The sequence below is a fragment of the Manis pentadactyla genome, chromosome X (assembly GCF_030020395.1).
Source record: "Manis pentadactyla isolate mManPen7 chromosome X, mManPen7.hap1, whole genome shotgun sequence".
Classification (NCBI taxonomy): domain Eukaryota; kingdom Metazoa; phylum Chordata; class Mammalia; order Pholidota; family Manidae; genus Manis; species Manis pentadactyla.
Genome location: NC_080038.1, coordinates 146,513,740 through 146,521,207, shown reverse-complemented (window position 1 = coordinate 146,521,207; position 7,468 = coordinate 146,513,740).

The following is a 7,468-nucleotide window of genomic DNA, read 5'->3' as shown; positions in this document are numbered from 1 at the left end:
CTGATTATATTAGTGACGTCTACCACCTTCTACCACCACCTCCACTCACACATAGTGTTAAGCCTCTGATGTTGCTTCTTAAAGAGGTGTAAGTTTGGAAATGCCTACAATCACCCTTGAATGACAGTGATATTGACAGGGCTCCCTTTCTCTCTCTGTTTCTTCCCCTGACCGTATCCAGCTGTTAAATCCCAGTAATTGCCAGCTGATGGCTCTATTTTCATCAAAGCTTTGGGGGCATAAATTGTTCTTCAAACTAATTCAGTCAAATTATGCCTGCTTTGAAGAATAGTTTCTGAACTTCACGCTTGATACTTGTTCTGACCCAAGGAAGGCTTCTCCCAGCTGTCTTATTCCTGGTTCTTTCCTGCCAATTACGTAGCCTGTAGTCTGTATTTTTATTAAATCCACAAATTTCCTACCCAGCGCCTTTCAATACAGCCTCCACTGGTCTTGAGAATGTCCTTAGGTTTAAACTTCTCCATGCTCAATTGTAAATAAAATCAATTCCTTTGTGAAGACATTGTGAGCTTTCTTTTCATGGTCCACTTCTCCATCCAGGCAAAATCTATGAGCCAGGGCTCTGGAGCTGGGGTTAGAGACAATGGCAAGCTTCTTTCTGAGTGACACCCCTACTCTTGGAGTTGAATACTCAGTGGCAGGGGGTATCTGTTTTATGTGGAACTACCACCTCATGAGCCAGAAAAAAGGCAGCTTGGTCAGGACTCCAGTCTTAGCACACTACACCCAAAGTAGAGCCTATGTCCCACAAGTGGGTGCTTGGTGGAAGAAGGGAAACTTCACTTCTCAACTGAGTTTGCCTGGGACTCAGCCTCAACAACACAAGTGTGGTTAGGATGAGAAATGATGACATGCTGCTCCTCCCAGGAAGAAATCCTCCTGACTGGCTGTTGGAAGCAGAGGGAGCTGCAGCAGTCTGTAGTGGAGTCTCCATCCTGCTGAGTGAGGAGAAGAAGAGGGAGTTGTCTTGGTTCAAATATTACAGACTCTTGCCTTTCTTATAAAACCAGTATAATATTGTATATCAACTATACTTCAATAAGATAAAACTTTGTAGGTGTCTCTGGAGACCTTTTGAATATTCAGAGAAAATTAAATATTTTTACTGAACTATCATTGATATATAATCTTATATTGGTTTCAAATGTGCAACAGAGTAGTTCAACAGTTACTCCTAATATTAAATCCTCACCCCCACTAGTGCAGTTACTATCTGTCAACCTAGGAAGATGTTACAAAAGCAGTGGCTATATTCTCCATGCTGTACTACCATTCCTGTGACCAACATATATTATGATTGACAACTTTTCTGCCCCTTTATCCACCTCACCATCCCCATTCACTCACCCCAACACCTTCCCCCTCATATCCGCCAATAACTTCTTGGTATCTTCGAGTCTGCTGCTGTTTTGTTCCTTCAGTTTTGCCTTGTTTTCATATTCCACAAATAAGTGAAATCATATGGTATTTGTCTTTCTCCACCTGGTTTATTTCACTGAATATAATACCCATGGATCTATCCATGTTGTTGCAAATGGTGGTATTTCTTTTCTTTTTATGACTGAATAATATTCTATTGTGTATATGTACCACAGCTTCTTTTTTATTACAATTTTTATTAAGGTATTATTGATATACACTCTGATGAAGGTTTCACATGAAAAACAATGGGGTTAATACATTCACCAATATTACTGAGAACCCACCTCCACCCCATTGCAGTCACTGTCCATCAGTATAGTAAGATGCCACAGAGTCCCTATTTGCCTTCTCTGTGCTATACTGTCTTCCCCATGATCCCCCACACCATGTGTACTAAACATAATACCCCTCAATCCCATTCTCCCTCCCTCCCCATCAACCATCCCCCACCCCTCCCCTTTGGTAACCCCTAGTCCCTTCTTGGAGTCTGTGAGTCTCCTGCTGTTTTGTTCCTTCAGTTTTGCTTGGTCTTTATACTCCACAAATGAGGGAAACCATTTGGTACTTGTCTTTCTCCACCTGGCTTATTTCACTGAGCATAATACCCTCTAGCACTATCCATGTTGTTGCAAATGGTAGGATTTGTTTCTTTCTTATGCCTGAATAGTATTCCATTGTGTATATGTACCACATATTCTTTATCTATTCATTGACTGATTGATTGGCAATTAGGTTGCTACCATATCTTGGCTATTGTAAATAGTGCCACAATGAACATAGGGGTGCATATGTCTTTTTAAATCTGAGAACTTGCATTCTTTGGGTAAATTCCTAGGAGTGGAATTCCCGGGTCAAATGGTATTTCTGTTTTTAGTTATTTGAGGAATTTCCATATTCCCTTCTACAATGGTTGAACTAGTTTACATTCCCACCAGCAGTATAGGAGCATTCCCCTTTCTCTGCATCCTTGCCAGCATTTGTTGTTCCTAGACTTTTGGATGCTGGCCATCCTAACTGGTGTGATGTGATATCTCATTGTGGTTTTTATTTGCATTTCCCTGAGAAATAGTGATGTGGAGCATCTTTTCATGTGCTTGTTGGTCATCTGAATTTCTTCTTTGGAGAAGTGTCTGTTCATATCCTCCACCCATTTTTTAATCGGGTTATTTGCTTTTGGGGGGTTGAGGCATGTGAGTTCTTTATATATTTTGGATGTTAATCCCTTGTCGGATATGTCATTTACAAATATATTCTCCCATACTGTAGGATGCCTTTTTGTTCTGTTGATGGTGTCCTTTGCCATACAGAAACTTTTTAGTTTGATGTAGTCCCATTTGTTCATTTTTGCTTTTGTTTCCCTTGCTTGAGGAGATGCATTCAGGAAAAAGTTGCTCATGTTTATATTCAGGAGATTTTTTGCCTATGTTGTCTTCTAAGAGTTTTATGTTTCATGACTTACATTCAGGTCTTTGATCCATTTCAAGTTTACTTTTGTGTATGTGGCTAGACAGTAATCCAGTTTAATTCTCTTGCATGTAGCTGTCCAGTTTTGCCAACACCAGTTGTTGAAGAGGCTGTCATTTCCCCACTGTATATCCATGGCTCCTTTATCGTATATTAATTGAACATATATGCTTGGGTTTATATCTGTGCTCTCTAGTCTGTTCCATTGGTCTATGGGTCTGTTCTTGTGCCAGTACCAAATTGTCTTGATTACTGTGGCTTTGCAGTAGAACTTAAAGTTGGGGAGCGAGATCCCCCCCACTTTATTCTTCCTCCTCAGGATTGCTTTGGCTATTCGGGGTCTTTTGTGGTTCCATATGAATTTTAGAACTATTTCTTCCAGTTCTTTGAAGAATGCTATTGGTATTTTGATAGGGATTGCATTGAATCTGTAGATTGCTTTAGGCAGGATGGCCATTTTGACAATATTAATTCTTCCTAGCTAAGAGCATCGGATGAGTTTCCATTTGTTAGTGTCTTCTTTAATTTCTCTCATGAGTGTCTCATAGTTTTCAGGGTATAGGTCTTTCACTTCCTTGGTTAGGTTTATTCCTAGGTATTTTATTCTTTTTGATGCAATTGTGAATGCAATTGTTTTTCTGATTTCTCTTCCTGCTGGTTTGTTATTGTATAGCAATGCCACAGATTTCTGCATATTAATTTTGTATTCCGTAACTTTGCTGAATTCAGGTATTAGATCTTGTACTTTTGGAGTGGATTCATTAGGGTTTTATGTACAATATCATGTCATCTGCAAAAGGGACAGTTTCACTTCTTCCTTGCCTATCTGGATGCCTTTTATTTCTTTGTGTTGTCTGATTGCCGTGGCTAGGACCTCCAGAACCATGTTGATTAGAAGTGGAGAGAGTGGGCATCCTTGTCTTGTTCTCGATCTTAAAGGAAAAGCTTTCAGCTTCTCGCTCTTAAGTATGATGCTAGCTGTGGATTTGTCATATACAGCCTTTATTATGTTGAGGTACTTGACCTCTATACCCATTTTGTTGAGAGTTTTTATCATGAATGGATGTTGAATTTTTTCAGATGCTTTTCCGGCATCTGTGGAGAGGATCATGTATTTTTTGTCCTTTTTTTAGATGTGGTGGATGATGTTGATGGATTTTCTAATATTGCACCATCCTTGCTTCCATGGAATAACTCCTAGTTGCTCATGGTGGATGACCTTTTTGATGTATTTTTTAATTCAGTTTGCTAATATTTTATTGAATATTTTTGCATCTATGTTCATCAGGGATATAGGCCTGTAATTTTCTTTTTTGTGGTGTTTTTGCGTTGTTTTGATATTTGAGTGATGCTTGCCTCATAGAATGAGTTTGGAAGTAGTCCCTCCTCTTCTTCTTTTTGGAAGACTTTAAGGAAGATGGGTATCAGGTCTTCACTAAATGTTTGATAATATTCAGCGGTGAAGCCATCTGGTCCTGGGGTTTTGTTCTTAGGTAATTTTTTGATTACCAATTGAATTTCATTGCTGGTAACTGGTCTGTTCAGATTTTCTGTTTCTTCCTGGGTCAGTCTTAGAAGGTTGTATTTTTCTAGAAAGTTGTCCATTTCTTCTAGGTTATCCAGTTTGTTAGCATATAATTTTTCATAGTATTCTCTAGTAATTCTTTGTATTTATGTGGTGTCCATAGTGATTTTTTCCTTTCTCATTTCTAATTCTGTTTATGTGGGTAGACTCTCTTTTTTTCTTGATAAGTCTGGCTAGGGGTTTATCTATTTTGTTTATTTTCTTGAAGAACCAGCTCCTGCTTTCGTTGATTCTTTCTATTGTTTTATTCTTCTTGATATTATTTATTTCTGCTCTAATCTTTATTATGTCCCTACTTCTACTGACTTTGAGCCTCATTTGTTCTTCTTTCTCTAGTTTCATTAATTGTGAATTTAGACTGTTCATATGTGATTGATCTTCTTTCCTGAGGTAGGCCTGTATTGCAATATACTTCCCTCTTAGCACGGCCTTCGCTGCATCCCACAGATTTTGTGGTGTTGAATTATTGTTGCCATTTGTCTCCATATACTGCTTGATCTCTGTTTTTATTTGGTCATTGATCCATTGGTTATTTGGGAGCATGTTGTGAAGCCTCCATGTGTTTGTGGGATTTTTCATTTCTTTGCATAGTTTATTTCTAGTTTCATACCTTTGTGGTCTGATAAACTGGTTGGTACAATTTCAGTCTTTTCTAATTTACCAAGGCTCTTTTTGTGGCCTCATATATGATCTATTCTTGAAAATGTTCCATGTGCACTTGAGAAGAATGTGTATTCTGCTGCTTTTGGGTATAGTGTTCTGTAGATGTCTGTTAGGTCCAATCTGTTCTAATGTGCTATTCAATGCCTCTGTCTCCTTACTTACTTTCTGTCTGCTCACAGACTTCTAGCCTCCAGAACTATGAGAAATAAGTGTCTGTTGTTTAAGCTACCTGTTGTTTATGTCATTTTATTATGGCAGTCTGAGTTCACTCAGGTAGATTTTGGTAACAGAAAGTGGGGTGTTGTTGTTACACATACCTAAATATGTGAAAGTGACTTTGTAAATGAGTAATGGATAGAGGCTGAAAGAGTTTTTTCTTTTTGATTTTGTTAATTGAAGTATAGCTGATATACAATATTATATTGGTTTCAAGTGTACAACATAGTCATTCAACAGTTATATACATTATTAAATCTTCATCCCAACTAGTGTAGCTATTGTGATCATAGAAAGATGTTTCAGAACTATTTACTATATTCTCTATGCTGTAGTTTCATCCCTGTGACTAATTTATATTATAATTGAAATTTTGTGCCTTTGTCCTCTTCACCTATTTCACCCCCCACCCCAATCCCTGCTAGCCACCAGTCACTTCTCAGTGTCTATAAATCTATTGCTGTTTTGTTCATTTTGTTTTGCTTTGTTTATATTCCACATATAAGTGAAATCATATGGTATTTGTCTTCTCTGCCTGGCTTATTTCACTTAGCATGGAACTTTTTTTAATTTAACAACTATTTATTGAGCTCTCTTTTGTGACAGATCCTTAATTATAAGCTTTGGTGATCTTCAGTGAAAAAATTCAACTCCTTACCTGCAGGGAGCTTAACCAGTGGTGTCTTTTTAAGTGGTTTCAAGACAGCATGGAAAAGTTTTGAGGTGCGTGTTACAAGTGATTCCAGTGAAGGCTCGGAAAGAAAAGAGGAGAGCTATCCATCTTTTAGAGAATATATAAATAATCATGAACTGAATGTTCATAGAAATATGGATGGTAAAGGCTGTTCTGGTGAGATCTCACATGGAAATGAGGAACATATGATTGAAAATTGGAGGAAAGGTCATCCTTGCGCTAAAGTGGCAAAGAACTGGCCTGCATTGTGTTCTAGTTTTTCACCACTGATGAGAAATGCCACCTTATGGGATAGTAAGTTTTCATACATCTGTCTATTTGTGTTTGTAATCAATATTCCACTACTGTCTAATTTTGTACCAACTTGTAATGCTTTCATAATATTTTTTTTCCTTTATGTTTTTTAAAAATGTGACCCTAATGGGTAAAAATTCCCTTTCCTCTATTGAGTAAATCACATCAGTGGGAGAAGAGGTTGCTGGTGCTAGGTTCATCCAGGACCCCACCTTGAAGTTATGTGTCTGCCCGGGTTGGAAATAATATGTGTAAGACCTACATTTACGTGCTTATAAAAACACATCTCAGAATTTTTAGAGGTTGTGCTATGCAAAGGCTATATGATCAAGTCTTGTTTGAGGTCAGGCTGGGGGAACACGTAAGAGTGTACTTCTGTTGTGTAACCTTGTGCTTACTGTTTTCATAATACATATGTATTGTAATAACATGTCTAATTGCCTGTCTCCATTATCAAACTGTCTTTTGTGAGAAAAGAGAAAATTCCTTCAACATGAGGCAGAATTTTTTTTACATACTTCATAGGGTTGTTGTGAGGATTAAATAACTAAATAATAACATAGTACTCAATAAGTAGTTACTGAATTGAATTGTATTGGTATTATCTAAGAAGATAATAATCCTTTTGTCTAAGAGGGGAATTCTGAGGTGTATCAATGTCTATGGAGTTGAATAATGCTTACTTGTCACAACTGCCCATCCTGTTATATGCTGGAGGCACACTTTTAATATGGTACAATCTGTAAAAATGAGTTTTAGGGCAGGTACAGAGAAATTTTGTTGTTTAAAATCATAGATTTTGAAAAACTGTACTCTTTGAAATCATATCAGCGAGAATGGAAGGATCTAATTTATGCAAAGAAGCCACAACCCCACCATCTAGCTCAGGTGCAGTTTCTCAGATCAGAGGTCTTCTAGCAAAGAGGGAATACCACATTATGCATTTATCTTAACTCTGTGGTTTGCAAAGACAGTATTTTGAGCCCTTTTGAAGTTCATGTTTGTTAACTCTTTACTCATTGCCTTACTTTTCATTGAACCTATTAAAACACTGCTTCATTTAAATTTTATCTAAACTCCACCCTTCCCCCAAAGCCCATAATAACACT